At 54.4% G+C, this 7,940-nt stretch overlaps 1 long non-coding RNA gene across 1 annotated transcript; it reads left to right on the forward strand.

The window, feature by feature from the left end:
* The first annotated feature begins 328 nt into the window (after positions 1-328).
* On the forward strand, positions 329-4,222 carry LOC112551395. Its single transcript, XR_003095700.1, has 3 exons — positions 329-2,422; positions 2,664-2,931; positions 3,970-4,222. It is a non-coding gene; the product is annotated as an uncharacterized LOC112551395 (long non-coding RNA).
* Positions 4,223-7,940: the final 3,718 nt, after the last annotated feature.

Here is a 7,940-nt window from a genome sequence, read left to right on the forward strand (position 1 = left end):
AGCAGGAGGAGTGGGCTCAGCGGAGCGGGGGTTGGATATTAGGGGGAAGTTTCTGACTAGGAAGGTGGGGGAGCATTGGGACAGGCTGCCTGGAGAGGCAGCTGCTGAGGAGAGGCAGAGGGAACTGGGCTGATTGAGTGTGCAGAGGAGGAAGGGGAGTTGAAAGGCAGGCTGAGGGGGGGGTTGCAGAGGGGATGGAGCTGGGTTGTGGGGGCAGGTGATAGAGGGAGCGATGGGCTCATGTTGCAGCAAGGAAAGTTGAGGTTGGATGTTAGGAAAAAACTTTCTCACTAGGAGGGTGGTGAAGCAGGGCACCCCGAGAGGTGGTGGAGTCTCTGTCCTTGGAGGTTTTTAAGACCCAGCCTTGGCTGGGATGATGTAGTTGGGGTTGGACTAGACGTGACCTCCCGAGGTCCCCTCCGGCCCTCCTGTGATTCGGAGTGGGGAGGGCAAGGGCAAGGGCAAGGGAAGGAGAAGCGGAGAGAGCGGGTGCAGCAGGGCAGTGGCAGGAGGAGGAAAGGGGAGCGGTGATTCTCAGCCGGGGCACCCAGAGATCCTTTCAGGGGTGATGCCGCATCAGCATAGCCCAGCGTGATTCATAAGAGAAACCTGGGGAGATTTCCAACAGAAATCCCCAGTTGTGGCTTGCCACAGGGCTGCACCTCTGGGATCTTTCCCATTTTCTGCAAGTGGGAAAGAAGGGCTGGTGTTTGCTGAGGGGGCTGCGAGTCCATCCAGGGGGGCCTCGAGTCCACAGAAAGTTGAGGACCACTGAAGTAGAGAGAAAGTCACAGGAGTGGGATGGAGGAGGCCACGAGCAAGGCAGAATCACAGAGAAGTGGGGCTGGCAGGGACTAGTCACGTCTAATCCAGCTCCTTGCCTGAGGAAGAATCCGCCTGGTCCAAACCATCCCGTGCAATCCAGGCTCTAAACAAAACGGCCGTCAATCCTGACACAACACAAACCCAACACCCAAGCCTGCCACTGGGAAAGTGCTTCTGTAAAGTGTTGTCAGTATATCCTCAAATCCATATGATGATGATGTGCTCCAGGGTGGGGAAGCCAGAGGGACAAGTCACTACGCACAGGACCACAGCCCCAAAGCCAGCTGTCAAGTGTGGAGAGTCATGGCCCCATCCCTGCCCCAAACTTGCAAGATCAACTGAAAAAATCATTTAGGTTCTTAAAGTGCAATAGGTGTGCCTTCTCCTCTTTGCCTCCTGCTTTATGAACTCCAGGAGTTGCATCTGCCAACTTTTCCATGCTGTCATAAGGCAGGAAACATACTTTTTCGGTCCGTGAGAGCTGAGAGTCTTTTCATCACACAACTCCAGAACCGGGGCAGGGGCAGGTTAAGAAAAAACACCAAATATAACAAGTACAATAAAATCCCAAGGGCCAGCACCATTAGATGCCTCAGTCCTCAAAGATTCCAGTAAAGATCCCAAAGCACAAATGTACTCTCTTGAGAGAGCAATCTAGTGCTCGGTGGCTGCAACGAGAAGGGGTTATTTTCATATTTTATTTTTTAAAATGTTTTAATTTTCCGTATTCCAACCCAAATTTGCCAAATCAAATTCCAAATTTGTGAGTTAGTCCAGAATCATTAAATGGCCCTGCTACCAGCAAACATCCTCCACCTCACTCTGGGACTTTAGATGTTTCCAAATCCTTTGGGGTGCTTCCTACTTGCAGGCCCAAGCCTGGAGGCTTGGGGTTCAGATGCCCCCAATTTTTTCTTGCCTTCAGCCAGATGGCTGTAGGATAAAGCTAAGGAGGAGTCTCCCCTTTCCATAAAGTGGGCATAAAGACAAGACCTTGATTTATATTAGTTTCATATTGAGCCATTGGTTTTTGCTGTGAACTGGGAGAGGACCGGATGTGAGCGTGAGAGGCACAAGTAGCTTGAAGGAGAGGGGAGCTCTGAAGAAAACCCACAGTGCCACCAGCACAGAACACAAGGCGTTCAAATGCCAAAAGGCAGGCTTTCCCCCCATCCCCACAAAAACCCCGCACCTAAGGAAGATAGGCAAGCAGCCAGGCATCCTCAGAGTTCAAAGCAAGCAAGCAGGGGGGTCTCTGAACACGATAAGCTCTTGCATTGATGGTTTGGAGGAAGCAAGATGATTTACAGTACTGTTACAAAGAGAATCGATTGTTCCCCAGGTCCGCAAGGAGCAAGGAGGGGTGGATATTGGATGCAAGCACAGGACTGGATCTGCTGAAAAAGTGGTAGACTCTCCATCCTTGGAAGCTTTCAAAAGCAGGTCAGGTAAACCCTGGGCTGGTTTAGACAGGGCTGACCCTGGACTAGATGGGACGTCCCGAGGACCCTGCCAGTCCGACTGCTCCAGAAAGGGGACGGGCCACTGAGCTGGCACCCCGGACACCTGGGTTTTATGCAAGATCTAGCGGATTGAGGTACTTAAGCTGTGTGTATAAACAAGCAGAGCACCTGCCAATACACTGTGGTGCTCTGAGCGGGCTGCTCTGGGAACCCGACACTGCATAGCTATGGCCATGCAGGGCGGTGGGAGAAATGGGAGAGTAGCCAGATTATCTAGGTGGAAAATCAACAGGCCGGCTTTTGTGGTAGCATTCTTGCCCACCCTGTGGGAGATCTGGGTTTGATCCCTGAATGGGTATATATGCCTTATCTCAGGTGGGGGTTGGATGAGATGCAATCCGGAGGTCCCTTCCAACTCTGTGGCTATGACTTGGACACGTCACTGCCTTTGGAGATCTGAGCCAGTGGGTTTGCTCCTAGTCAAGAGTCAGGGATGGAACCCAGAAGTCCCGACAGCCACCCCTTGACCTCGTCTCCTTGCTCCAAGAGTCCTTGGATTGAAATAAGCCTAACGAAGTGCAGACGACTTTTCATCTGACAATGGATACAATGACAGAAGAAGGGGGAGAAAGTCTGGAGGCTGGTGAATATTAGACTAAATTCCCTTCTAAACAGCGCGTTGCGTGATCAATAGACGGGCATTTTCAAAAGCGCCCAAGTGATTTAGGAGCCCAAATCTCATTTTCACAAGTGGGAGGCATAGCGACAGAATTCCCATGCTACTCAGACCCTTCCGGCCTTGCTTCTCAAAGGCATTAAGGCCTCTATTTGAGCTCAGTGGGAGCAAAGCAAGGCCTGGGTCTAAGCGAGCTTTGAAAATGGGCCTCCATCAGTGAAGTGCTTCTGAGATGCCTGGTGTCTCCGTCCTTGTTTGTACTCCGCTGGCTGGAAGCCTTTTGATTCTCCGCAGGGGGAAGGGGAAAGCGAGATGCACGCAAACCACCCTAAGGCATGTGACATGGCTGTGGACATGCAAACTCACTGGGCAAACGTCCATAAGGCCTCGCATCTGTGTCACTGGAGGGACTGTTGATTTTTTCTGGTGCCAGTCTCCAAACAGGGGCAAGTGAAAAAGATGTAAGAACAGGCGTAGCTTGGCTAATCTGCTCTAAATCTCTCAGCTCTGGCCACGCTCCCGCAGGGGAGATGCTCAGTTTCTTAGTTAATTCCAGAATAGAAACAACTTCACTTTTACAAGGCATCCACAATTCCCCAGTGTAGACAAGGTTTGAGCCAACTACAACCTGCATCACAGACCAGCCCTTTCTCCCTCTCCCTGTGGCTAAACAGAGCCTGTATCTAGGCCAGTCTGAGGTGCATCAGAGCTAAGTGCACTCTGCTTTTCCTTTTAACCCCTTCAGTCCACTGTGGCATCAAAGCCATGTCCACGTCTCCCCTTCTAAATAGAGGAAGGAGAGAGGCAGCACCTTGGTCTGCCTCATACCCTCTCTTTCAGACCCCACGGCACTACTTAGACAGGGAAAAAGGGCACTCTGCAAGGTGAAGTCAGAGCCCAGATGTGGATAGACCTGGAGGAGTTTAACACCGGGAGGCTCAGGTTTGTCTGGGCCAGTGAATGTGTCCACTGGGCTATAACACACTCGCTGTCACTGTTTAATAGCAGGGCCCTTTTCCCAGGAGAAGAGGGGAGAACTGCTCAAGGAAAGCAGCCAGCTGACGTGGGAGATGGACCATGACGACACCAAGACTTTAACTCTTCTCCCTCAGTGATGATGACCCTCATGCCAAGAGCCCTGAGGTCATGGCCTCTCTGTATAATCCAGACTGGGGTGATGCTATCACGGATTAATGGAGGCCTGTGTTACATACTTTATTTTCCAGCTGTTTAAGTTGGTCTAATAAAAGATATCAGATTCACCCAAAGAACCTTGTCTGCCTGTGTCCTTAGACCAACACAGCTACAACCTACACCCCTGTGCTACATACTGGCATTGTATGGGTATGTGTATAGTTATTCTTGGACAGGTCCCAGTCTGGATACATTTATAGCATCCCATGCACCAGTACAGGCTGGGGCTGACTGTCTGGGCAGCAGCTCTGCAGAAAAGGACCTGGAGGTGACAGTGGACAAGAAGCTGAATAGGAGCCAATAGTGTGCCCTTGTTGTGAAGAAGGTTAATGGCATCCTAGGCTGCATTAGTAGGAGTGTTGCTGGCAGATCAAGCGAAGTGAGTATTCTCCTCTGTTTGTCATTGGTGAGGATGCATCTCAAGTCCTGTGTTCAGTTTTGGGCCCCCACTACAGAAAGGATGTGAACAAATTAGACAGAGTCCAGTGAAGAACAACAAAAATGTTTCTGGGGCTGGGGCATCATGACCTGTAAGGAGAGGCTGAGGGAACTGGGCTTATTTAATCTGGAGAAAGGAAGACCAAGGGGGGGATTTTAATAGCAGCCTTCAACTACTTGAAGGATGGGTCCAAAAAGGACGGAGCTGGACGGTTCTCAGTGGTGGCAGGTGGCAGAACAAGGAGCAATGGGCTCCAGTTGCAGCAAGGGAAGTTGAGGTTGGACATAAGGAAAAACTCACTAGGAGGGTAGTAAAGCACTGGAACAGGCTCCCCAAAGAGGTGGTGGCATCTCCATCCTTGGAGGTTTTTAGGACCCGGGTAGGCAAAGCCTCGGCTGGGATGATGTAGTTGGGGGTTAGACTAGATGTGACCCCCTAAAGTCCCTTCCAACCTTCATGTCCTATGATTCAGTGATTTCATACCAGCATAAAAGGGCTTTGTAGCCAGACAGCTCCTATGCTGGAAGAAGATACTCCTGTATGGATTCTCATGCCAGCCAGATTACCGGTTACAGTGACAACGCTTCCTAGAGTAGAAAAGCTAGCGGTACCTTCCTCTGAAGTGGATTCACTCCTCACTTTGAAGGCTGGATCTGGATGGGCCAATGCCTTTGCACCGAGAAGTTTCCTTGATGTCCCAGGTGGAAACCACAGACCCATCAGTCTTTTGGCAAGGCTGATGGATCGCACTGGCAAGTAAACGTACCCCTCAAGGCCTCAAATAGCAGGATTTTGTCACCCTGGGAAAAGTCAGTTTGATTTTTCCTGGGAGAACGAGGGAAAAGGACCCAGGTGGAATAAACAGAAGGAAGCAGGGGGAACTTCAGCTTTGTGTCCCAAAGAACTGAGGGCTGCTGCCTTCAGTGCTGGGATGCTCCTAAATGCTAACACCTGTGGATCTCTGAGTCATTTTGCTGTTTCTCCCAGCTGAAGATCTGCTTTTGCCACAACAAAGGCGGTGCCTCCATCCCGAGCAGGGCTGTCTTCCTGGGGAGGCCACCATGCACCTCGTTACTGCTGACGGACCTGACCTGTCCCACTTCAAGCTGCGAGAAGGAGCAACCCAGGGTGAGAGGGAGCCAGAGACAATGGAAGCTAGTGCCCAAGGTACTGGGCAAACCTGAGCAGGCACGGGCTGGAGGGAATGATAGCAGGTGCGAGGAGGAACCAGTTGGGGCATGTAAAGGGCATTTGGGAGCTGGCCCACCCTGCACCAGTGATTTAGGGCCTGGTCCCTCAGCCCCTGGCTATCACCATAGCCCTGGAGGGAGCCCAGGTGCCTAGTCCAGCACTGGGGTAAGAGTAAGACTCATGGAAGCAGAGTAGAAAAGGAATCAGGATAACCCAGCCCCCTGCCCCAGGCAGGATCAGCCCTGTCTGAACCACCCCGGTCGACTTCAACCCCCGTGGCATGGACCTCGGATGTTCCCATGGAGAAGCAGGCATGCAGCCCCTTTTTTTCTCACAGCCTGGTTAGGGGGCTTCATGGCCTGCAAGCCATCTGGGGGGTGCCAAGTGCAGGGGTGGGTCTTGAACTGGGCACCTCTGTGCAGCACCAGGCCCCCTTCATTCATAATGGAGGTTGGCATAGTGACAGCGCGACCCTCGGCCAGTCCCAGAAGCTTTACAGGCTGGTCCATATGGCCTAAGCCCTGCCTGGGCTGGGCGAGGAAAGGGAATCATTTTGGGGGGCACTAAGGCAGGCTGAGGCAAGACTGCTGGTCCTATCCAGCCCCCACTCAGCGGGTCCTCAGGGGCTGGCACCAGGCAGTGCCCTGCTCAGCCAGCCTGTTTTTGGCCTCCTGAGAAGCCCCTCACCCCGGATGTCATGGATGTACCTGGCTCAGGGGTCCGGATGCCACTGGGGAGACCCAACCTGTGGATATGGCCACGCTCACCAGTGCAGGGCTTTGTACAACACCTTGCACTCACGGACCACAGGGTTCCTCTCCTCTCCCAGACTCCTGCAGTTGGCGCTCCCCGTCCTACCCTGTGCAGTGGGTATGGCTGCGGCCAATGCCAGCCCCCATCCCAGAAGAGCTGCATGTTCCTGCCGAAATAAATTAGCAGGTGAGCGCCAGCGGTGGGCAGAGCAGCCACCTCCCCCCCCCACCCGGCAGCGGGGTCACAGCCCCTCCTGGGTTACACCAGCGGCAGGTTGGCCTTGGGGGGACCTGCTTCTGGCCCCACCACCTTCCCGCCTCCTTGCTGCAGCCCGAGCTCAGTTGGGCTGGATCTGCTCATTTCCCCGGCTCACGGGACTCCAAGTGCTGGGGATTTCAAGGCAAAGCCAATGCTCCAGAGTAGGACAGTCGCATGCACCAGGAGGTGCTGATCCCACGACACAGCCCAGCCCGCAGCGGGGGTCCGGGACCTGCTTCTGGCCCCACCACCTTCCCGCCTCCTTGCTGCAGCCCGAGCTCAGTTGGGCTGGATCTGCTCATTTCCCCGGCTCACGGGACTCCAAGTGCTGGGGATTTCAAGGCAAAGCCAATGCTCCAGAGTAGGACAGTCGCATGCACCAGGAGGTGCTGATCCCACGACACAGCCCAGCCCGCAGCGGGGGTCCGGTCCACCCCATGGGTCAGGGGCTCCGCTGACCATGAGCACCCCCAGCCCTGGACACTGGCTACAAAGGATTCTGGGAAGCCGCCGGCGCCACAGAGGGTCCGATACCAGTGTGGGGGGGTTGAAACCAAGAGGCTTTATTGAAAGGCGAGTGCAAGGCAAGCGCTGCGGAGCCCGGAGGGAGCTCGTGCCCCCAGTGCAGGTCTGGGGCTGAGGACCAGGCAGGGCCTTGTCCTGCCCAGTCCTGGCTGTGAGGTAGGCAGCATCCAGGCTGCACTAGATCACTAGAGCAAGCCTGGGATTGGTCAATTCCCCCCACCGGGACCCCTAAAAAGGTCCCCTTGGCCAATCCATGACACCCCCCTCCCCCAGCATCAAAGCAGCCAATCGGGTGAAGCTACACAGTGCAGGGAGGAAGGGATTGGCTGGGGGAGGGGGGGTCTGGATTTCCTTCTGGTTTGTGAGCAGGCCCCAGATTGCTGAGGCCTCCAGGGATTGAGTGGATCACCCCAGATCCTGGCCGGATCCTGGCTCTGGTGCCTGGCGCCTGCTTTTAGCCCTGATCCCAGCACGGCAGGGCCTCGGCCTGGGGCCTCAGGGAGCGGGATGATCCAGGGGCTTGGCTCCCGCAGGCGGGCAAAGGTTGCGTCTCCTGGCAAGCTGCGGAGGGCGGGCGGGCAGGCAGGGCGGGGTCAGTCCGAGGAGCTGCTGGAGG

Source organism: Alligator sinensis, unplaced genomic scaffold (genome assembly GCF_000455745.1).
Source record: "Alligator sinensis unplaced genomic scaffold, ASM45574v1 scaffold1542_1, whole genome shotgun sequence".
Classification (NCBI taxonomy): domain Eukaryota; kingdom Metazoa; phylum Chordata; order Crocodylia; family Alligatoridae; genus Alligator; species Alligator sinensis.